Source organism: Pinus tabuliformis, chromosome 7 (assembly GCF_031772625.1).
Source record: "Pinus tabuliformis cultivar Carrire ecotype Pingquan chromosome 7, CPIR1, whole genome shotgun sequence".
NCBI lineage: Eukaryota > Viridiplantae > Streptophyta > Pinopsida > Pinales > Pinaceae > Pinus > Pinus tabuliformis.
This window is the reverse complement of record NC_142293.1, coordinates 1,476,635,934-1,476,661,919: the sequence shown is the minus strand read 5'-3', so window position 1 is coordinate 1,476,661,919 and position 25,986 is coordinate 1,476,635,934. Positions and strand designations below refer to the sequence as shown.

At 36.6% G+C, this 25,986-nt stretch overlaps 1 pseudogene; it reads right to left on the bottom strand.

Annotated features, from left to right (window-relative positions):
* Positions 1-15,682: 15,682 nt before the first annotated feature.
* On the bottom strand, positions 15,683-17,032 carry LOC149253392 (GDSL esterase/lipase At4g10955-like; annotated as a pseudogene).
* Between the last annotated feature and the right edge of the window lie 8,954 nt (positions 17,033-25,986).

The window sequence follows — 25,986 nt, the reverse complement described above, 5'->3', positions numbered from 1 at the left end:
TCATTATGAAGACCGGACCTAGTTACACTTTCTTCAACACTCCCTCTTAACTATGGAGGCATTCATAATGGTACTTGCTCATTCTCAATCTAAATAATTTCTCATAAGAAGAATGAGATTCGTAACCCATTAATATAGCATCATACTAACCAAAATTGTTTCCACAAGAAGGCCTTGACTAACAACTCTACCTCTCATTAGATCATAGCACAATGTTAGCAAGACCAATGCCTATAGACACCTTTGTCATTGTCTCTCAAGGTACATACCCACCGAGGTGTTCACTGAGTATGACCTTCTAGGACTATTCTTATCTTGGGTTCCCAACCCTCAAATAATATCGGTCCTCTTTCCTACTCTTATCTTGGATGCTCTACACATCCTCAAAGAGCATTGGATGCCACATGATTACCTAATCCTCCATTCTTTCTTCCCAAGTGAAGACAAGAATGTTGTGTCTATCTATCCCTATCAACTAGGGAGGATACACCCATCATGTGTCTACATTTCTCTTCATGGCCTTCACTAAGACTTAGTCTTGGTCTAGTGCATGACACATGAAATAGAAAAACAAAACTATCACTCCCTCTTAATCAAGGGTGAATCAATCCAAGATCCCTCTTAAATAGGGACTTATCAGAGCTCCCTCTTAACAAGGGAATATCCTTTTCATCAACATCTTCTTCTCCATGGGTGGTTTAGCTGCTTGATCAATTTTATTTCCTTGATGTCATGAAATTTAGTCGAGCTTATTCCTTGTAGGGCATTAGTCATCCATCACTTTCCTTCTTGGTTCGTCATGTAATTCCTTTCTTCATGGAAAGTGGCCTTCTTGATACTTATCTGGAACCTTTGTCATATGGATACTTCTTCCTCATCAAGTTTCTTTTAGGAATTTCCATCCACCACATGAATGCTAGTTTTACTTCTACGTACAAATCTTGTGCCAGTAGCCCTGCATGAACTCTTCTAGATATTATTCAAGAAATCAAAACATAACATTAACTCAAATCGTACCTTTCGAGATGGCTCTTCATCATGACATATTTTTGTAGGTATCAAAATCCTACATACATGTTGACACATCACCCAAAGATACCCATTGTCAAGGGTCTCCATATTTTTCGGACTTTCATCAGAGTCTTCATATCTTTCCGGGAGATTTCCTAGTCAAATCTTCTTGGTATTTTAGATGTTGATTGCCTTTGTCATGGTTGCATATCTCACGATCTCTTCCTTCCTCACACATTCCATTCCCAGGAGCTTTCAATCAGAGTTTCTTATTTGTATTCAACCACCTCATACTTCATATGAGTACATATTATGTTGGTTTCATCTAGTGTGACTTATGTCTTTCTGCATCCTTTCAGAGGAGGAGATCATTTTCCCTTGATCATGCTTCTCAAGATAGAAGTAGTGGTCCATGTTACCTACAACCATACGACATGACTTTATAATATTAAATAAAAGCATACATACCTCACTATACCTTTAGGTCATCTAGGCTTCTTCAAGTAGCTTCCTTGATTAAAGTGTTTTCAATCCCTTGATCTGCTTCATTTCTCATGTCACCATAACATCATCCATGAGTTCCACAAGTTGGAGTTTCTGATGAAACACTTGCTCCCTCTCTAGATTAGTGAATCCTCCGATGAGGATTCCATCAGAGAATCTTGAGGATATTGCATATCCCCATCTAGCATATGTTTCCTTTTTTACTTGATGTACGATCAGCCTTGTCCTGGATGACTTCTTCCTTTCCTTCAATGTCCAATGAGGTTCCCAAGAGCTATATCCTTCATGTTTGACTACCATGGATTTTATCCTTCATGATTCCCATGGTGATGTCACAAGATCTTGTTTCTAATGCTTTCATGATACCATGATGCATCTTATTATCATGGTTATATCTATAAAAAAATATTTAGGAGCTTATTATAAGACCCTTTTATGAAGGAGACCATCTCAGACATAGTAGAGATTTGTTACTCCTTCTTCCCTTGATCTTTTTCTTCAGCGTCCTCCATCTTTCCGGTGATATGAGATTTCTTTCCATAACTTTCCATAGCATTGAATCTTAGATATATTGTTATCTCTTCATTGAGGACCAAACTTCCCCTTCCATTCTTCAAATGTTTGAATTCTTTAACCTTCAACACTTTTCCCACAACTTGTCCCCCTTTTTTTTTTATCTTACATAGCTACCACAATTTGTTAAATGAGGTAAATTTCCTGTCCTATTGACATTTGTTACCTTGCTTATTAGTTGAAACATAAATGTTTATCCTTTTTATCAATTCTTCCAGATCTCATAGTTGAGATCCTATGAAGATATTATTTTAACTGTATGTAGATTAGGTCTAAGCGATATGACCTTCTTTATTGTATTTTCAGAGAATATATCTTCTAGAATCTCATATATCTCTTGATGTCTCCTCTCCTGCGACATAGGGATGAGAGTACCTTTGACTGATGTCATAAGAATCATATGAGTCCCTTGATCCTTTTCCATTCATTCAAACAATGCCTGACCTTCAGAGACTTTTCCATAGATATTAATGACTTCTCTTTTGGGGACTATATCTATCCTCCTTTCTCATGCAAGTAATTTTGATGACCCAACCAATCTATAGATCTTCTTGCAAACACGAAGTCATTTAACCAAACTTGATTATAGAATGAAAGATACTTACCTGGCAAGAGAAGATAGAATCTTCAACTTGATCACGTTGAAGATGCACTAATGCTTCCTCCGGGTGATCTTCGAGTTGATGTGATTTTATTGTAGATCCTTGTGGTCTTCTTATAATGCTCCTTGTTAGTGTAGAATCCTAGATAATTTGACTTTTAGACCCTTGCTTGAGTTGCCTAGCATGAACAATTGAAATCCCTTTTCAAAGATCTCCTTTGAGACGTTCTTGCATTGTCCAACACCAAGCACCGAAACTACTCCAAACTATAATTTATTGAGATAACTGTGGTATGACAGAGATTATAATGACACCAAATTTGTGGCTAGCACCGTGGTTATTTCAATACTGAATTAGCACCGAGACTGTGAGAGGTACTGAAAACTTCCTTCTCTTCTTTTGACTGTGATTACTTAATCATATTGTGGCACCGAGATGTCAATTGCATAGCACCATGACTGTGGGTAGTATGAGACTATGAAATTATCTTCAGATAAGGATCCTTCAATATATTTAGGTTTTGAAACACAAAGCCCTTCAACTTGCTTTGATGCCCTTCTCAAAACTTTCTCCTTAAATGTTTCTTTTATGCCCTTCCTTTGACTTCAACACCTTAGCTCTGATACCATGTTGAAGAATCTAGGGAAAATTAAGTTAATAAGATTCTTCTCGCCATGATAACTATTTGTGAGGTATTTTTAACTTTTTGTTATTAGCACAATGTACGCTTGATATTATTAGAGCGTGTCTTCTTAGTTCATCAAATAGTTACCAAAATAAAAGAAACAAGAACACAAGATGTTGGCTTTCTGCCAAGGCCAAAACCTCTCACTCTTTGAAAGGAAAACCTACACAAGATTCTTCTTATAGAGATTCTGAATTCACGAATACCAAGACCATGACCCTTGACCTATTAGGCCACTCCAAGGCCAAGACACCAATCCTCTTCTTTGTCACTACTGAGATCATCATCATCGCTGCTGCTACACCAAGGTCATTACTATTACACCAATGAGATCATTACAGTTGCACCATTGCTACACCTTCACCGAGATCATTGCTACACTTTCACTGAGATCCTTGCTTCTCCTTAAGTGAGATTATTGTTGCACTTTCAATGAGACTTTTACCATAACAACAAAATCTTTATATATGAGAGTTGCACTAGGATCTTTATTTAGATCATGACCTTGTAACATCTTCATCAAGATCATGACTGAGATCATGATTACCATTATCCCGAGACCATGAATGTTGAGACAGAGAGTGTTTATTGTGAGATCACTGAGATCCTTATCATCTCAATTATGTTGAGACTGTGATTGTGTCTACTCCCTGCACTGAGATCTTTCATCATTGTAGTACTCGTTTGAAGAACATAGGTCCCTGAGATTGCGAGGTCTTCTGACTATAATTACCCATGAAATTTCAAAGGCTTTTGAGTCCCTTTTCTGCTTGTGATGTGGATCTTACACGCCTATTTATAGTAGTTAGTATCCATAATAAGCCGACATGAGAGAGTGAACTGTTGTGTCTTTATTATATGAGTCAACATGAGTTCCTTTGTGCGTTTAGAGGTCGACATAAGAAGAGGACTATGTGCTTGTCGTTGGAGGGCTAAAGTTTATGACTCAAATATAATTTTCACATGCTCAAGAAGAGCTTCTTCATATGACATTGACTCTTTGACTCAATAATACATCATAAGGCTCTCAATGGGAGCCACTGACAAATAAACCTCTTGCTCATAAAACCCATGTAGCAAGGCATACAAAAATAATTGTATTCCTTTTATTTCATCATTTACAAAGATCATGTCATTATGAAGACCGAACCTAGTTACACTTTCTTCAACACTTTAATGAAGCCAAAAGTCATGTCAAGGATGTTTGTGTATAGCAGGGGTTATATTTCACCTAAACAACAATCACACTTTCCTTCTTAGCCTGGGCTAGGGCCTTGAACTAATAATAAAGTAGAATTAATTGGTTTTTGGCTCGTCCTTACTTTGCAGGTGAAATTCTTACAATTTTTTGGTGATTCTCGTGTGGTTATTGATTAGTTCTTGGGGATCGATACATTACACAGTTTGGTCCTAAATCCTTGGCAAAAAAGAATTCGTCAACTACAAGAATTTTTTAGGCACTACTCCAACTTGTAGAACTTTTAGTGATTAGAGAAAAAGTTGCTAATGTCCTTAAGATGTATGCCAACAACATTTTTTGAACTGATGTCGTTAAGTTTTTATGTTTGAATATGTTATATTATGGATTGGTAGAATGCAATAATTCTTAGTAGACATGTCTAGATTTTGTAATTGAACAATAATTTGTATACTTTGATTTTAATGAAATAGCAAGTATACTATTTTTTCAGTGGGAAAAATAAATAATAATAACTAATTATTTTTCCACTTTTATTTTTATATTTTAAATGAAATTAAAAATAATTTAGCTTTTATTCATTAGTTTATTTTTTTTATCATTTTTATTCATCTATACACATTTTTTTTCAAATCATATTTCCATGTTGAAATGTAATGTAAATAAAAAAAATTTCATCATTTTACACACTCATTTTCAATAATAATAACTAATTATTTTTCCACTTTCATTTTTATATTTTAAATGAAATTAAAAATAGTTTAGCTTTTATTCATTAGTTTTTTTTTATCATTTTTATTCATCTATACACATTTTTTTTTCAACTCATATTTCCATGTTGAAATGTAAGGTAAATAATTATTTTTTTCATCATTTTACACACTCATTTTCCCATCAAATACAAAATATAATAAGAAGTGGGAATAAATAAATGTTTTTTTTTTAAGTTTTTTTATTACTTTAGTATTTCCACTAGTATTTTCATGTTGAAATATAATTAGAAAGAATATAAATACTCAATTTGTTTTATCATTTTTAGTATCTTTAATTTTTTTTTATATTATTCTTTATCAATTTTATAATTTTTTTCACCAATATTTCAACTTGTACAAATATATAATAATTTACAATTGTATTTTTTATCACTTTTATTCATCTTTCAAATTTAAATAATACTTATTTTATACTTTAAATAATACTTAAAAAAATATAATTTTATTAAATTCATATTGAAATTTATTTAAAAAAAAAAATTAGATAATGAAAATGACCTCCCATATATTTCTCATTCTATTGATATCAGGGAGGACCACTAAATTCAATCACAATCATGACTTCCTCCATTCTATCAGACTCGGGCTAAGCCTTTGATTAGTGGAGACACTGTGCTTAAAGTTGCTGGTCAATTAGTGGAGGTTGAGTGTCTCTTAACAATTCCGTGCATGATACTCTTTATCTTCATTTCCTTACAACTAGCAATTGTCCCAAAAGGTATAAAGAGAGGCTGATAGGATTATTAAATTAGAATTGTTGAATTTCTCTAGAAGAGGTGTTGGTTCAAGCCTAATGAATGAGCAATTTCAACTGGCTAAAGGCCTTCTAATTGTTTTTTATTATTGTAAAATTATATTGATAATTCATTGGTTTTACTTTCAAAAGTTTGAAGGAATTTGAAGAGCAAGTATAGAATTGCTTTGTGGGAATTGATCCCAAAATCTTTGATTTGTAGATATATATTCAATGAAATGTTAATTGGTTGAAACCCTGCACAAATGTTTGATATAAGAAAATAAGCCGAAAAGGTTGAAAGGCTTAATTGGTTTGTGGAAAACCTTGTTTTCTTGGACTGGATCATTGTGCAATTATTTTTCTTTAGATGTTTTGTTTATATCTATATTACACGGAACACATTGAATGTCTTATTTCATTTTAGAGTAAGTTAATTACCCAAAATTAAGAAACCTCTATAGATGACCAAGCATCTACGAAGCTTTCTAGTGACCAAGGCTATAACCACCATGACTATCCCCTACTATTTGACAATGCTTCTCTACCCAACCAGACTGAATACTTAGGGAGCAAAAAGCAAGCCAATTACACAAACAAATTGCCTTTGGAAAGAATTATGCACATACATAGAGCAAAATCCAAATACTCTACCAAGAAGAAAGAAAGTTGTCCACACAAATTTTCATTTTTAATTTATGGAAACTTATGATTCGCTATGTTAATAAATCTAAAACATTCTTAATGTGAATACACATTTAGATGAAAAAGATAAAAAAAATTAACATTGTAACATATTATAAGCTCACAGATATATCAAAGTTAGAGATATGTATAGAGTACATTACAACATCACGGTTGAAACCAAAATACTCTTCTCATGATTCTGCTCATGAATCATGAGCACCTCAAATGTGTTGGCCCTGTAGTCGATCTTTGATTGAATCCTGAGAAGTTTTGAAGCCTCAATGTCCCCCTCCTGCAAGAGAAGTTTTGAAGCTTCGACGTCCCCCTCCTGCTAGTTGCAGCGTCTTCAAATCCGCTGACACTGAACGGGACTGCAATTCAATGTAATGAATAACAAGAATTGAGTTAAAAAATAAATATATTTATATGTAAAAGATTACAAGACCATGCATAGTGAAAAGATACGCATGTATTTTTTATTTTATTTTAAAGTAAGTATGAGCAGTTGAAGCTTCTCATCATTTTTCAATAGCCACTCGATTAGTCAAATTAGTAATTCCTTTTCTCCATTATTTTCGCAAAGCACGAGTGTTGACTATTCCGTATTCACAATATACTCTTCTCCAATCCAGTTATTTATATGACACATATTTTATAGTTTTGGGTAAGTTTATTTTTTATTTTTTTCAAATTTTAATTTTTGTTGTTTAAATAAAGTTTTTGACGGTATATATATAAAAAGAGTTAAGAGTTTAACACAAAGTAAAATAGGAAAAATATTTTAATTTAGAAATTAAATATAAATCAAAATGAACATAAACTAATAGTAAAGAACATAAACTGATAGTAAATATCTATATCATAATCTAGAGGAGCTGCCTAAAGCATAAAACCTAAAGTATAAATCCGAAATTTAATGGCTATGGGAAAGAAACGGCAAATCTAATAATATAAAACGCTCTCAAGCACTCGACAGGATGACTGCCCTAATCCTTCTGCTGATTTTGATATTGAGATTGATTTGAGGAGCCAGGATGGTTGCCTTCTTCCATAAATTCAGTCAACAGCAATTGAGGAGAACCCGGACTCGCCTGGACTCCATGCGTATAGCCATAACCTTCAGCTGGATAACCCACAAATTCCGGAACGCCGTACTGATAAATATTAAAAGCCACTGCATTTGAGTTACCATCATTATGAATAGCGTGATTTGGATTAAAATTAGGTTCAGGCCAGTCTGGATATGGCGTTAACGGAAATGGATGCCAACCCTGATTAACATGGAAGGCAGGATTACCAAACCCTTGACCAGGAATAAAGCCCAACTGATGCATGGCGGTATGAGTAGGAGAGTTGACACGGTTGGGCGTGGGCATCGGACTCTCATTGGCTAATTTGCAATACAACTGATGACCGTCATCTGTCAACTTAATGGGCTCCTCTAGGGCACGATTGGCCGCCTCTACCGTTTTGAAAATAAAGATGGCATATCCACTAGACCTGCCCGTATTCTTATTCTCAAATCTATTTTCAGGCTGAAAAAAGCAGAATTTCATTTATATCAGAAATATAAACATTGACAAAATATCAACTCCTCATGACTATGGAGGGAAGAAACATATAAGATGTTTTACCCCAGGCACATGCCAGGAGTAATACACGAAAAAGTTCCACATATATTTGTCCAAAACCTCCCATTGAACAACATAGTCCAAAACCACCCAATAAACAACATCTTGACTAAACTCCTTATTAAACCAGGAAAGCTATGGCGAAAAACACAGCCCATAGCAAAGCACAAAAACCCAAAAAAGAAAACAAGATCTGGCATACAGCGTCCATCGACTGAGGATTGAAGGCACAACCTGCGATCACTAGAAAAACAAAATTAGCGAAAGAAAACCTTCATCAACCTGGAATATTGTCAGAGCTTTCATGAAACAAAACCAGAGGACCGAAACAAGGATTAGAAATCAGGAGGAAGAAAGTCCTGAATGGAGATAACGTTGCCCTCAAAGGAAACCTGCAAGAACCATAAACCTGGGGCCACCCGGAGACCTTTTTTGGATAAGCCATCTGCAACCTGATTAAGATCCCTCTTGATATGACAAATGGACGCCCCTTTTGATCTATTCCAGAAAAAATTAATCCTCTCAATCCATCCCAAGAGCTGCGGATTTCTAATAGAGTTCTTACCACAGAGACTATCTACCAAGACCTTTGAATCACCGAAGATGGAAACACCCTGAAGATTGAGAAAAAGGCAAAAATGCAGGAGACCAGCAAGGGCCATTGCTTCCGCCTTACTGTTTGAGCCACTGCCTCCGTTCCAGAACAGCTGAAAATTACATGTTTCATTTACCACAATATGAACCCCGCAACCACATTGGCCCTCCTGCTCAGCCCCATCGAAGAAAGCTCTCGGCATGACAGATAGGTCCTGCTGAATCCCACATTCTTTTTGGAGAGGCATCTTAGGAGGACTTTGCGGGATTGATTCAAAAATAGAAGAGATGGAGGAAAGAATTTCCAAGAGATGGGGGATCTTACCATTGAAGATAACCTTATTACGCCATTTCCATATGCACCATACCGCAATGATGAATATTGATCTCCAAGTTTTCTTTTGAAGACAACACCATAAGAATGCATCAATCGTCGAAGAAAGAGATGGGAGCTGGACACCATGGGCATGCTCCAAATTCCTCCATAAAAGACGAGTCTTCTTGCAGGCAAAGAAAAGGTGGAAATTGGATTCTTCTTCAGCCCAACAGATGGGACAAACACCCGGCCCCTGCCAACCACACTTCCTTAAGTTATCCCAAGTAAGGTTCCTGTTGTGAAAAGCCAGCCAAGAAAACAAAATCATCTTTAAGGGACATCCTGTTTTCCATAGAATGGACGGAAAGGGCGGATTGAGCAGCGAAGGAGCTTTGCTTATCAAGTCTTTATAAACATCCTTAACTTGGACCTGATATAAAACCTTAGAACTTCTCCAGGTGAGACTATCATGTTCCTTTGAACGAAAGATTCCACAGTTTCTGAGACGCAGTTTAATTTTGTCCCACAGAGAGGCAATGTCTGCTGGCATCTGCATAAGATCAGCTTCCTTCCATTGGGGAATGGGACCGTTCCATTCTGCAATGAGGTTTTCCCAGTAAAAAATACCAAATCTGTGGAAAAAATTTAGCAAAGGCAATTGAATCTCAATCACATCAGGACCGCCTATAAAACAGTCTTTTCCAATGAGAATATCTTTGCCTGATTGAAAATTCCAGGATAAATTTTCCAGAAAAAACATGCCAATTTTCCGTAAGCTTTGCCATATTGGCGATCCTCTTGGAGAGCCCAGTTGCTTTCTTCTGAGCCAATGTGCCAGGCTCCTCCTTCTTAGGTATTTGCCTCGAATAATGTAGCTCCACGGCCCATCCTCAAACACTCCTCTCCATAGCGACCTGCACAGTAATGCCTTGCCGAAAGATTTCAAATCTAAAAGGCCCCAGCCTCCGAGTACCTTTGGTTTGGATAAATTGGCCAAGGAAGATAGATGATATTTTTTCCCCGCTGCACGGTCTCCCCAAATAAAGCTCGTCGTGAGCTTATTCATTGCCGAAATAATGCTAGCAGGGATGGCAAATAAATGTGCCCAATATACCATCATCTGATTTAACACCGACTGGGCAAGGATTACTCTGCCTCCAAGAGAAAGATATCTGTACTGCCAGCCGGAAATTCTCTTATGGTATTTGTCTAGGATCCAACCCCAGTCCTCCTTTTTGTACCCTGCGGCTTTAAGCTGAAAGCCCAAGTATTTCAGCCCACGCCCGATAGGATGGGCATTGATTCCAAACAACTCCGACAGCCAATCGATCATCTCCTGGCTCGAGCTGTTGTGAAAAAAGGCAGACTTTTCAGAATTGATTTTGAGACCTGTTGCTTTTTGAAAATTATCCAAAATGACGAAGAAGCATGCCCAAGTAATCTTGCATAGCATTCCGAATAATATGATATCGTCAACAAACAGGTTGTGAGATATCGAGATTCCTCTGCAAACTTTAAGCGGAAAAGCTCTGGACTCTTCAACAGCTTTATTTATGTGGAGACTAAGAGTATTCATTGCCAGAATGAATAACAGAGGCGATAAGGGGCATCCTTGTCGGAGCCCTCTGGATGCAGAGAAGAAAGGGGAGGGGATTCCATTTATGATCACCGAGAAATTCACCATCTCGACACACGCCATTATCCAGTTTGTCATACCAGAATTAAGGCCGATTTTTACCAATAAGCATCTGAGGAATCCCCAATCTAGGCAATCGTATGCCTTTTGGAGATCAATCTTAAGAATGGCTGCATTCCTTTTCCTTTTCTGAATAGTAAATAGTCCTTCCTGTGTGCTTGCCACTGCATCCTGTATGTTCCTCCCTTTTAGAAATGCATGTTGTTCTGATGAGATATGCGTAGATAAGTAATCTTTTATCCTTTCTGCGATTATTTTCGCAATAATTTTATAAGATATGTTGCATAAAGAGATCGGCCAGTAATCCATAAAAGACTCAGCTTCATCTTTCTTTGGGATGAGTGCGATATTGGTGGATGCAACTTTAGAGTTTATACTGCCCGCCATTCTTGAACCCTCTACCATTTTTAGCAAATCACCTTTGAACAGGTCAAAGAAATGGATATAGAACTCTATTGTCCAGCCGTCCGGCCCTGGACATTTATCAGCTTTAAATGATTTCATAATCCCAAGAAGCTCTTCCTCAGAGATTTTTTGGAAGACTTTAACATTTGCTTCTTCATCAAACATCTTTGGGAAAATTTCGATACCCCACAAGATATCTTTAAAGTTGCATACTTCAGACCTTTGAAATTGCTTCCCAAAGAAACTTACTGCCTCATTTGTAATATCATTCTGAGAATAAATAAGCTGACCGTTGCCATTTCTTATCTTCCAAATGGTATTTTTTTCTCTCCTTGCATTTGCGAACTTATGAAAGAACTTTGTATTTCTATCCCCTTGTTTAATCCAGGTCGCTCTGCTTTTTAGCCGCCAGTAGGATTCCTCTTGTTCCATGATTTTGATTTTCTTTTTTTGCAGCTCCTTTATGAGGCATCTTGACTCCAATGACAGACTCTGAGAAGCAAAAGCCTTTGATGCCTTATCTAAAGCCTCCTGGATACTTCTTAATTCTTTTCTATTTGATTGCCTTTTCTCATATTGCCAATTTTTCACAATTCTCCTCAGGTGGTCCATTTTGTCCTTAAAGGTCATCAGGAGCGTGGAAGGACTTTTGTTTTTTGAGAGCTCAGACCATGAATTTTTAATGAGATCATTAAATCCCTGATCCTCCAGAAAAGAGCTATTGAACTTGAAAGAGTATCCCTTCCTGAAGTTCCTTTCCATCCAGCCTAGCTTAATTGGTCTATGATCTGAAATGAAAATGTTTTCTATTGAAGAAAACGGCATGCCCATACAATCAATCACACTAGCATGAATAAGGAACCTGTCCAATCTCTTTGCCACATATGCTTCATCATTTCTGCCATTTTCCCAAGTCGGCCTCATTTGTGAAGGAATGACATCCACTAAATTTCTTTTAAGAAATTCATTTTTCAGTCTTTCAGCTATAGGATCCTTTTTCCTATTGCTTCCCCATATCTCATCCATGCTTAAAGTAAGATTTAAGTCACCTGCAATCAATAAATTTTCCAAATCAAAAATTTCAGAGTCCAAGATTTTCTCCCAGAAGATCATTCTGTCCTTGTAGGGTGCATACATATTGAGAATATTGATGGGAAATTTGTGTCCTCTCAATTTTGCAGAAATTAAAATCCCTGCCAGACAATAGACCCCGTAGCATCTCTTCATGTCCCGGCGCATTGAAAAGCACCCCATTTTGCATCCCGGGGAACCAGCCCACCAGCTAGCAATAAGTTTTCGCCTTGATCCAGGAGGGGTCCCAGAGGACCGCCAGTCCTCCCGAGAGGCCTTTCGCTTCAGTGGCCGAGATATGCCATGAGGGATACATCTTTCTAAAATAAGAAATGGCATCATAGGCATCATGCATTGTCTCCTGTATTAGAATAATTTTAGGATTTTCAGAATGAAAAAAAAAATTCAGAGCCAAAAACTTGGGGTCTGCCCCCAATCCTCTAATATTCATGGAGATTGCAAAATTCATTTTGAAAAGGTCCCGGCCTTGCATGCTCTAAGAGGCCTGTCTTCAGTCATGTCTACAATTGGGACATCAACCAGAGAGAGATTACGGATTCCCCTGCCCTCCCCTCTCCCCCTAAAATGCCTGCTACCCCCTTTTGTTTTCCTTCTCACCGTTATATTTATGGCTGACTTCGGACTGATTTGAGGGGATGATTGGCCGAGGGGTTTGTGGATTGTAAGCTCTCTGAGTTGGAGTGATTTCTTGTTCAGTAGGAAGTCCAAATCGCTGCCTACCGAATTCGTGGGAGATGAGGAAGGCGAGTTAGCTGGAGTGGGCGAAATCATGATTTCTTTTCCTCTGTCTGAATAGGGTGATTGGAACCGGTTGTCAGGAGCAGATCCATAGAGAGGATGAGGAGATGGATTTGGGCAAGGGATCTCGTGGTCCAAAGGAGGTTCCGGAATATGGGGGATAATCTGATAATCATGGTCCGAAGCAGGCTCCAGAGGGGGCATAGACGGCGAAATGGGCTCCGGAATATGTGGGATAACCGGATAATCGTGGTCCGAAGCAGGCTCCAGAGGGGGCATGGACGGAGAAATGGGCTCCGGCAATTGAGGGTTTACAGGCTGACCATGGTCCGAGACCGGTTCCGTAGATGGAGTTGACTCCCTCAATTGGGATGATGATCGGGGTTCCTTCTCTGAAGAATCCATTCGGTTATCAGAATCCATACGCACTATATTCCTTTTAGGACGCGAAATTTCAGAATCCCCTTCCGGGGATGAGCTTTTGACGGTCTTCGCGGCGTATCTATAATGACCAAGCTGTTTGCGGTTAATTGGAAGATGTCTTGGGCAGTTCTTGATTAGATGCCTTGTGCGATGGCAGCCAGAGCACCTAAATGGAATTCCCCAGAAGTCGAGCCTTTGCCTGATTTTTAAGTCTCTCCATTGAATGTCTATGTGAGCCGGAAATCCCCCCCTGAAAGGTTTATCTATCAAAATCCAGGCTATCCTTTTGTCTTTTTCCCCTAAAACCCAAGGATCCACATAGACGCACCTTCCAATAGCATTGCCAATTTCCTCTAGCGTTTCCTTTGACCACAGATCTAATGGTAGACCTGGTAGCTTGACCCAGATTAAGTTATTAGAAGGGGTGTTATTCAGTGGATTATATCCCATGTACCACCTGTGAAGGGCCAAAAAACTTCTTTTATAAACCCATTGATGATTTAGGATGATTTCCAGATCAACAGAGTCTAGAAAGTGGAAACAGTACCATTCCTTTAAAAGCCTGGAGGTTATCGGCATATAACCAATTAATGGCTTCCATTGTTGTTCCAGCCATCGTCTCATTTTCACATCATCTAGCTCTGGGAAATTCCATCTCCCAACTAAAGCTTTAGATTGTAGGCTGTCAATGCGATCTGATAGGTGGCTACTGTTGATGCTAATGGCAGAAGGAGGGGGAATGGTTTTAACAGGTTTGTTATTTCCTTTGAAATGAACTTCTTTCCCTGATGTATGTGTTACATCCATTCCCAGATTTGGATTAACACATTTTTCAAATGGCAGGCCACTTTTTTCATTGTGTGGGAAGTTTAAACCTAAGTCAAAATTATCTCAAGGCTGTAGTCTAACCAATATGCGATTATGGAAATTCCAATCATATTTTGAAAATTCAAGTAAAAGTTGTTAAAATTTATAATTTTAGGTGCTTTAGAAGTTTTTAATGGTGCTAAATTTATTTTCATTATCAAAACATAATTTAAACACTTTTTTGAAGAATCTTCGGCAAAAATCACATAGAAAAACTTATGTCGACGCGTTTCGAACCATCCAGTGTGGTTCATCGTCAGGACAAGTTGAATGAGCAGATCACATTTAGCACATTAAATAGACAGGGCAGAGAATCCATGACTCAATGGCTAAAAAATAACAGCTAGAAATGACATGATATAATATTTTCTTTTTAACTTTAAAAAGAAAATATTATTGAATAACTATTAAAAACTTTTAAAAGTAATTCATTTTATATAATTTTTTTAATTTTTTCAACATATTTGAAATTATTAATCTTTGATTTCCTTATTATTAATTTTATTTTAAAAAAGAAAATATTATTAATAATAATTAATATTATTATTATTATTAATTTCCCTTTATCTTGGTCATACTAGCCGTTATCATGTCATTTCTAGCTGTTATTTTTTAGCCGTTGAGTCATGGATTCTCTGCCCTGTCTATTTAATGTGCTAAATGTGATCTGTTCATTCAACTTGTCCTGACGATGAACCACACTGGATGGTTCGAAACGCGTCGACATAAGTTTTTCTATGTGATTTTGGCCAAATATTCTTCAAAAAATTGATATGGATCACAGAAATCTCAATTCAATAATTTAAACACTATTTTTACAAGATTTTTTGAATTTTTTTATTCAAATTCTAGCCACTTTTGACCTTCCAAAGAATTCTTCCGCTCCTTCGAGGACTCCTATCTCAACTACTAAACGGATTGCCAAACAGCGTTTCTTTTTTCTCAACTAAACAGCTATTTTGAAAAAACAATATTTCATTTTTAAGGCGATGAGGCAATTATAACAGTGTAATTCCACAACATAGGATGCCCTAGTCACATGTGATGCAATTATAACACTGTAACTCTGCAACATTGGATACCTTTTTTGGTTAACACGAAGCAAATTGTACCGTTGTATTAAAGATTCAAAACAGAGTTTGACACTGCTGGCATGCTTGAATTTCAAGCCACTTTATTCCATTTTCATTAATGGCTTGACCACAATAACCAAAAGCAATCGAATAATTTTATTAACAGAGAGTGCGAAAGCAACGGTCACCAGAATTCACGCCATAATCCGAATCGAAAGAAAAACATCACTCCAAAATCGAAAACCAGACAGAGAATCTCTCAAATTTTTTTAATTTTCCCTGCCTGGTAGCGGCGATGGACAAACGCCAAACAAATACTAATAAAGAATATGTATTTGGGGGTTTTCAGGTAGGGCCCATTGTGCTGCCTTGAGAATTGAACCCATGACTGAGGCTAAGATCCCACGGCAGTCTTCAGATGAGAACGCTGTACGAAGGAACCGACCTGTTGTTGTATCAATTTACTCCCATTGAATGCCATCTGGAGCTCTAACTCATAAGACCACCATTGTTGAATCCCATGAGCTTCCGAAAATTTCATGGGGCCCTTGGAAATCACATACAGTTTGGCAGCCACACAATCGATACCAGAGACCTCTGGCATGACCTCCATTGATTTTTCTTCATCCCCATCATAGTTCTTGCATTTTTTACAAGAACCAGAGTAGTAGTAACAACAGATGTAATCGCTTTTGTTTACATAAAGATGGGGAACCCATTTCTGGATTTGCTGACAAATATTAACTGAATCCGCCTCTGCCCCATCCTCTGATTGTTTATCAAGGCCTTCTAATTCCTTATTCCTTTTTTCTTAGAAGGAATAATAGCTCTCATCACGCCCTTCACTACATTCCACAGCAGTCCAAACTTGTCACCAATACATCTAAGACCCATGGGCAATGAAACAGAAGGGGGATTGAACAGATGAGATTCAACAAATATGCCCTCAAATGTTAAGGCCTTCCCCACCTGCAAAGCCAGGCCAGCCCCAATGAATGCCCAGCCATGCACACTTCACTGCTCCCATTATTCTTCACTGTTGTCCTGACTGCCTCCAATGTCCTGTGAAACCTACAGGAGCCACTGAGATCCTCCATTGTTAAAATTCTCAGATCATCTTGTATGTCCCTTTTGATTGTAGCAGCCCTCAGTAAGGTCCCTCTGAGAGCTATTATTGTCTTTGGGGGCCTTACTAGGTCTCACTACCAGAAGATCAGAGAATGCAGCATACCTGTCCCATTCAAGCCTTGCTCCAAAGATGGATTCATCCCTCTCATCCACCAATTCTTCCACTACCTTGTATTTGAAAGGGTTCCACCATTTGGGTGCCAACGCTGCATCTCTGTCTTGCTTTTTCTGCCTGTCGCATCCTAGCCTGAGCAAAGTAAGTGACAAAAGAAAAGGCGAAGGTATGAGACAGCGGGCATGCATGCAGCCCAGCCAGTGAATGGAAATAATACGGGGTAATAATAGAAAGCTTTCCACTCTGAGCATTGTGCCATAAACTCCACTAATTCTCTCGGAAGCTCGACATACAGATGTTAAGTGGAGAGTAAAAGTGTAGATGATTGTTGATGCATAGGAAGGCCTATCGGCCTAATTAGTGGATGGTGAGCGTCACCTAACTCTCTTATAATTAAATAAATTACACATTTTTTTCGGAAAAATAATTAAATTTTTAAATTTTTAATTATATTTTTTTTAGACATTAAATTATGTTGTTTAACATAAATATGAAAATGAAGTGCAATATTTTCAAAAGATTTCCTTAAAACAAAATTGCAGTATTAACAATGAACCAAAAAAGTGATATTATTAATGTTTCATAATACTTTTAATTAAAACTAACAAAAATGTATATATTCATTTTTTGTTTTAAAATTAAATATATATATGTTTAAGTCATATATATATATATATATATATATATATATATATATATATTATGACTAATAATAATAATAATTTAAAATAAATTTATAGTTTAGTTAACTTTTATGATTTTTCTTTTTAATTTTGGAATTGTGAAATGTGTCATAAAGTCTCGACACTTATCATGAATTGATATATATAGTGTATATATATGCTTACCAACTGTTTAATTTATATGGCTAAGTTAGTCTACATTCCTATGTTAAAATGTATGTATATATATATATATATATATATATATATATATATATATATATATGAATATGATTGAAATATAATGAAGAGTGAACATAAATAACTAATTATATTTATCATTTTTATTCATTTTCATAAACACATTTTTCATTTTCTCCACTCATATATCTATATGGAAATGTAATAAAAATGAGAATAATTAATTAATTAATTTTACTTATTTGCACACATTTTTCATTTTTCTTATTCATATTCTATTTTATCCTATAAAACATAATGGCAAGTAAATATATATAACCAGTTTTTTTTAAACATTTTGGTTCATCTTTACAAAGACTTTTATTGAAATGTAATGGAATATTTGCATATGGAACATCTTTTATATCAAAATGTAATAGAAAATTGAAAGTTGAGAAATAACCAAATATTTTTTTTATTATGTTTCTCCATTTGTACAATTGTTTCATTTCTCTCACTTATATTATTAAAATGTAATGAAAAGTAAATATAAATAACTATTTTTTTATAGTTTTTTATTTTTTCCAATTCATATTCTCATGCTGAAAGATTAGTTTTTGTATTCACATTGGCTTTTTGAAATATAATAAAAAATGAATAAATAATTAATTAATTTTTATGGTTTTATTCATAGTTTTAAAATTCTACCGTTTCGAAACCAAATATTTTTTTATTATGTTTCTCCATTTGTACAATTGTTTCATTTCTCTCACTTATATTATTAAAATGTAATAAAAAGTAAATATAAATAACTATTTTTTTATAGTTTTTTATTTTTTCCAATTCATATTCTCATGCTGAAATATTAGTTTTTGTATTCACACTAGCTTTTTGAAATATAATAAAAAATGAATAAATAATTAATTAATTTTTATGGTTTTATTCATAGTTTTAAAATTCGGTCGTTTCGAAACCAAAACGATCGAGTTGATCCATTTTGTTACCCTCAGGAGTGACTCGGTAGAAGAAACGGCTCGTTTGGCCGAGTCAGCCATGACTCGGCCAACTCGGCCGTTTCCATACTGACTCGGCCGAGTCATTGCTGACTCGGCCAACTCGGCCATTTCCATACTGACTCGGCCGAGTCACAAACAGTGGCCTGTAACCCCAGTAAAACAGCAATTTAATAACTTTTTAATGATTTTTTAAGGTGTTTGCTGATTGTTTTGGACTCCAATGTGTTTTATGAATTAGTTAAATGTTATTTGGGGTCCATTTCCCCCTCCCAAACCCTATTTAACACACTCAAATGCTCTCTACTATTGATATGCTATTCAAATTTCATGGTAATATTAAATTCTTAAAGTAAAAGTGACATTATCCTTAATCTTCATTTTTATCCTTTTACTTAAATTTTTAACATTACCATGAAATGACTCAGGATATTTGAGAGTGGTTTCAGCCTCATTGGATTTCATATGGAGAAAGTAGAATTTTAGATTTCATTCAAAATCCAGCAGACTTATTAGTTTTTCAGGATTTCAGGATTGGAGGATTGCAATGTTTCCATTGAATGTTGTCATGTATTAGGGTATGGAACTCGTATTTAATCAAGAGCACCAATCCCTCTATGTACCTTGATGTTAGTGACATTGTTTGTCGAACTCCTCTGGGATTTGCTCCCAAACCAGGAGCTTCTGAAAATGTCGCTCCCGCTCCTGTTTTCGCTCTCGCTCCTGCTCTCAAGTAACACTGAGCCAGATGATGTTGGCAACTCTAGCAGTAGCCAGTAGTACTGGTCATAGACTTTTGTTGTAGAGGCCATTTATAGCCTCCTTGGTTATGTGTTTTTGTTTTGATCTCTATATCATCATCGTTATGTATTGGACAATGCACTAGGTGCCATTTTGATATAATGGATATATGCATGAGCCTACTTTGATCATATGTTGTGTTCTATCTATATTCTAATGCTATGTGTTTGGAAACATGAATGAAAATCTTTAAAATTATGTGTTTTTATTAAAAAAAAAAATATTTAATGTATTTTTTACAATGACCGAGTCATTGAAATCGAACCGGCCGAATCGACACCGAGTCGGAGTCGGAGTCGGAGTCGACTCTTGGCCGAGTCGGAGTTTTAAAACCATGGTTTTATTCATTTTCTTTTTATATTTTTTAATTGAATATTAAAATACAACGAAAAATAAATAAACAATTAATTATTTTTATTTTTTATTCATTTCTTTTTCTCTACCTATCTTGAAATCTAATAGATAAGTAAATAATTAATTATTTTTCATATTTTAATATTAAATGTTGAAATATAATACATTTCTATATTAAATAATATAAAAAATTAATTATTTTTCATAATATTTGTTTCTTTTTATTATTATTATTTTAATATAATTAAGCTAAATTTCACATGAATGCGTTCAATATAACTTTTAAATTTAAATTTAATCCCAATAAAGCAATTGGAAGTGACCTCAAAAGACCCACTAAATTCAATCACAATCACAACTCACGATTTTGCCACCCAACGTGCGTCCAATTTTCACATCCCCTTTAATTATATCTATTGTCGGCCACTAAGAGAAAATAAGAATTGACTAGACCTTCGCTGCTATTGCTCTCCTTGTTGTGCGCTTCTTCGCACGACAATTATATAATATAAATCATTATTATATGAATATGGAAAAAATATTAAAATAATTGAAATCATATTATTTTTATGTGTGAGAAGAAAGTATTTTATTAAAAAAAATTAATTCAATATTTATAAATTTTAATATGATTTTTGTTATTTAAATTTAAAATATAAAATAATTATAAAAAGCATAAAATGGTTATTACAGTTTTTTTTACCAATATAAAAAAATATGTTGAAGTAATTGAGATTAAATTAAGATGGAGTTGAATATTGTTTTTATAGATAAGAGAGAAAATTATACTATGAAAAAGGTTAATTAGTATATTTAACTAAATAAGTTTTTATAATTTGTTTAATTACTTTGTTGGTAATTTAGATAATGATAAAATTATTTTTTTGAGATCCTTCAATAGCTTGATTTATAGATGAAATTTTTTGTAGGGTTTAGGTTGAAATATTGATCCAAAATGGATTTTGGATAGACTCTTGAGTCTAAGTGTTCCTCACAAAGGAAAATGAAAGTCCAAAGAAATTCCTGGAAGTAGCCCCATGGCAGAGATCTTTTCATTCTGAATCTACTGCAACTTGAATGGGCAAAAATGGACTTAGGATGCAGAAGTTATCGCAGAAAGAAGATGCCCTTTGTTCTTTGGAAAAAGAGGCAAAATCCCCTAAAAATGGCCTAAAAGGCCTTATATGGGAAATCGCATTGGAAAAAGACAAAAGAAGCGGACTTAAGAGGAGGCGGAAGACACCCCGATCAGGCAATCCGATGTATCGGGTCAGAGACAAGCCTGCATGCAATATCGAGACCTAGGGTATGCGACATGTGATCGGTGATGATCGGATCGGCGAATCGGTATCGGCGATGGATAGAACCCCCAGACTGTTCCAAATGTGATGTGCGATATCGATCGCGACGTGTAATCTCACCCATCTGATTGGGAAAGGAATGGACGGCCAAGATTAAATCAGCAATCAACAATCCCCGATAACAATAGTGATTGCGATAAGCGATAAAAGGTTGGACCCAATGGGATTTAAAAGCCTGATTTCATAAAATTTGAAATCCGGGAATTCGGATTTTCTGTGTATTAGCGCATTTCCGCTATAAAACCGAAATACAAAGGAAAATGCTCTGAAGCAATAAAATGGACCCGAAAGGAATTTTAGAAGCGGCCCTATATTATTTTAGTTCCGTAAAGGTGGGATTTCAAACGGGCTTTAGGCGGAAAGCGGTATTGGGTTGGCTCTGCCCGATCCCACACATTGGTCAACACGTGGCTGGCAGAGGAGAGAGGAAAACCGCCTTTTCGGGAGGGTAACCTCCGTACTCCTAAGCCACCCAAAAATGGATATCGACCGTTGGATCGAAGATCCCATAGATGAACGATGGAGAGTGCGATAATGACCAAAGGTGGACCCAATACGATATTAGGGTGGAAGCGATAAATTTTGAAGTCTGATAGAAAGTGTTTTGTCAGGTTTTTCACGTATTTCCCGTGTATTTGGGATTTTACCCAAAACGCCTATGCGATGCGATATGTTGCCTAATGGCGGACCTGATAGGGATTTTAGGGGCGATTGAATGGGATTTCAAGTCCGAAAATCACGCTCGATAGTGTATTTTGCAGACATTCTCTGTGTAGTGGAATTTTCTCAATTTTTGGGTTTTTGCCTATGAGAAGGCCTTGAAACCTTTGTAACCACTCCTAATCATCATGCCACACTGCAAGCAGGCGTTTTTACAGGCAATGGTGCATTTTGAAGCCACGGAGCCGCAGAGCCAGATGGCTAGTCTAACTGACAAGGAGCAGAGAAGCCGCAGAGGGATAATGAATTGCAAAGAAATGGTTGGGGTAGCCAAAAAGCCGAAAAAGTACCTCAAAGGAGGCAGAAAGCTCAATTGACAGCAGTAGAGATTGCTGAGGGCCGCTGGAAGGTTGCTAAGGGGTGCTTGGAGGTCAAGCGATCCATTGATGCACGCAGAGGCCAAGAGAGAGCTCAAAGAAGCCAGAACTGAGAGCCAGAGCCAGAGCCAGAGCCAGAGCCAGAGCTAGAGCCAGAGCCACGAACTAGAGTCACAAGCCAAAGCCAGAGCCAGAGCCGAGTGCCAGAGCCAAAAAGCCTAAGAGATTCAGAGCCAGAGAATAAGATGGTGTTCTGAACCCATTGTGTTCTATGTAAACCAGTGGAGTTGAGCATGGAGCTTGTAAAAGTACTTAGACCATAATCCTGAAGAGTCTAGTCAAGTTGACTATAGCTCATGGAGATGTAGCCCAAGAGTTTTGAGTGAAATCCTAATAAAATTGTTGTCTTATGTGTTTGTTATTTGCTGCATTGTTTTACTGTTATATGCATGTTATATCAGCATAAACAATAGAATTTTAAAGAACATAAATAGCTTTAAAACAACCATAAGCATACACCTTATTTTCAAGCAAATGTTTAATTCCACATTGGTTAATCATAAAGACTTGGGAATATTTAAGCTTTGGAAGTGGGAGAGGTTCTTGTAAGTTAGACAAGAAGCTTAAGTGCCCCATTTTCAGATCAGGTGGTATCAGAGCTTGAGATTGATTAACCCCACCTTCAAAGAAGGTTATATCAAAATGCTTGATTGACAGAGCAAAGATTGCTTGTCTGAAACGTGTTTAAACAGTCAGAGGTTGATTGTATGCTTGTTTGCACACTGACTGTTGTTTGAGTTTGTCGAGGTGAAGGGAAAGCTATTGATAGCTCAGTCCAGGAAGGACAATAAGGAAGAAGGGTTGAAGGCATTCTTCTATCCCAAAGGACTTCAAGGCAGTCCTTAAAGCACAAAAGGTTTGCTGCAAAAGGTTTCTTAAATAGGCTCTTTAGTAATCTTGTTTGAAGTGCTCTTTTTCATTGGCATAATGATAACTTCTACAAGTGAGTCCTCAAACTCCTCTTGCATCACAAGACTCTTTGATGAAGAGAAGAAGCAAGAATTGTTCATCATTATGGACATGGTGAGAGAAATGTATGAGGATGGAAGGAAGAGTAGCATACTTAGAAAGCAGTTGAATTCCGTGGAGGAAGAGAAGCAGTTTCTTTCTGACAAATTGCAGGAAATGGAGAGGCAACTTCATATTGTATATATGAACCTGAGAAAGATGCATGAGTTGGAGACATAGCTCTTTGTTGCCTAAGAAGCCTTCATCAAGAATTAGCTTGAAGAAGAGGTAAATAGTTCCTGTTTGTCTTCAAATTACTCTAAGAATGCTTATATTGGTTCTTTTGAAAAACATACTAGAGGCATAGGTTCCAAGCTAATGTCCAAGATGGGCTATGAAGGAAAGGGTTTGGGAAAGCATGCATAAGGTATTGTTGAGCCAATAATGGTTGAGGAAAGGCCTAAGTATTTGGGTCTTGGCTATGGGCAGTCTTATGGAAAGAGTTCCAAAGCTGCCATGAAGGCGATTGAAACAACTCCAAGAAGGAGTTTCGTTTTCAGTCCTCTACCTCAAGAGTGTGAAGATTGTATTTAGGAGGAATGCAATATATTGAAACATCATTTGCAAGATGCAGGTGTTCAGAAGCACACACTTGAACCTGAGAGTTGTGGAGACTCTAATAGCCTTGAATAGATTGATGGTGTCCCAAAGGGATCCACTTCTTCATTTGCTTCACCTCCTCATGAAGGCAATAAAAGTGAAAGAGAAAGGTATAAATCTGGTTCTAATCATCTTCCTTTTGATTTTGCAAAGCATGATAAATTTCCACATAGATATGGGAAGAGAATTGCATGTTCCTTTTGTGGTTTGGATAACCATAATGTTTCTAGATGTTGGAAGAGAATGGCCATATACAAGAAACTTTTGAAGGAAAGGAAGCAAGAAGCCAAAGGTCCATTGGAAAAGGCAAATCATGTTGTCAAGAGGATGCACATGCAGTGCACTTATTGCCATAAGCAAGGGCATCTTGCTGAAAAGTGTTGGACTCTAAATCCAGCAATTCTTCCACAAAAACTGAAGAAGGTGGAAAGAGAAGATGGCAGAAATGGAAGGGAAGATTCCATGATTGATGTGTTTCGGGATGATTCACATGATAATGCTGATGTGCAGACAAAGGTAGTACCTTTGAAAGGGATTGGTAAGAAACAGTTAGAGTTCTTATCTGATTAAGATTGCATGTCTATTGATGCATCTATTTGCATTTCTTTGTTAATGGAATGCAAGTTGCAGGATTTTACCAAGAAGGTGAATGGAGAAGTGGAGCAGGAGACTTACTTTATTGCTGCAACATTATATTTCATTTCAGCTTCGAAAGTACAGTGTGCTTGAGCGAAAGTTGAAGGATGAAATGCATGCATGAGCATGATATGCATGAACACAGGGATGTTGATGATTTCTTTGTTTTTGACATGCATGTGATGCCATGTTGACTTGGGAGAAGTTAACTTGGTCTCCAAGAGAGAGATAATGATGAAATGTTTCATCTTTTGAAAAAGAGTCCTAATGGTCTTTTTGATCCGGATTTAAACAGGAACGCAATAAAATACAGAGATAACCATAAAGACAGATATGCAGCGGAAATAATAACTCAATTCATTACTGTAAAATACTGAAATATGCTTACAAACAGAAATGGAAATAAACTAGCTAGGGCGATGGTAGCTTATCTCTGAGAAGAGATGTGGTGGCTACATGCCTCTGAACTGTCTTACAATGAGGCTCAAAGGCCTATTTATTGTTGAGAAACAATGGAAAACCCTTCACATTCCAAAACCTAACCCTAGAAGATGAAACGCCAAATTGTGGGCCCCGTTTTTGGGTAAATTGGTACATCAACTTCTCGGGGTCACGAATTGGTCGTACTATCTCTGTTTGACGTGCATGATAGCCCGTTGGAAAGATCTCTCCGAGGACTGCGACGGAAAAGACGATTTTGTTTAGAAGGTAGATTTCCCAAAAAACGTCGTTTAGGGCCTCAAAACGGCTTCGGAAGTTTAGGACCCGAAATACTGCTAAAAATAGTAAACTGTGCTATAATTAAGGAAACTGAAAAAACCGTAAGAAGCACTAGAGGGGATCCAAGTGGAATTAGCGGATGGCCACCAATATCCACCTGGATCACTTTTTCTACATGCTTGACTTGAAGGGTCATTTGTTTAAAAGGCATGTTTTGTGGGCTTGTTATCTAGTCCATCATTTGTATGTAGTTGTAAGTCATGGAGGTATTTACAAGATGTGAAATTTGTTTCTTTTGTTGAAGCATGAGTTTAGGCCATCCAGTTGTTGTCTGTATTTCTATTGTTGTTAACAGTTGTTGTTGACAGCTTGTCAAATAGGTACAAATGAAAGTTTTGTGGAGCAGATGTACTTCACATTTGTTTGAGCCACCTTAGATCAATGATCAAGGCAGACAGGTTCAAACTACCTTCTGTGATCATCTCAGTAGAAGTTCTGCATGAGGTCAAGAAGGAAGACAGTTCTTCTCAAGAGAACCAGCAAATCCAAGAAGGAAAGTGGTTAGAGACTTTGGTTCAGAGGCACTATGAAAGACAAGTGTGTGGAGGCTGAAAGAAGAGAGTGTTGTTACTCTCATTTACTATTCAGATCAGTATGTTAGTCTTTTGGAGACCAAAAGTTCTTTTAGTGGGAAAGAGTGATCCAAAATG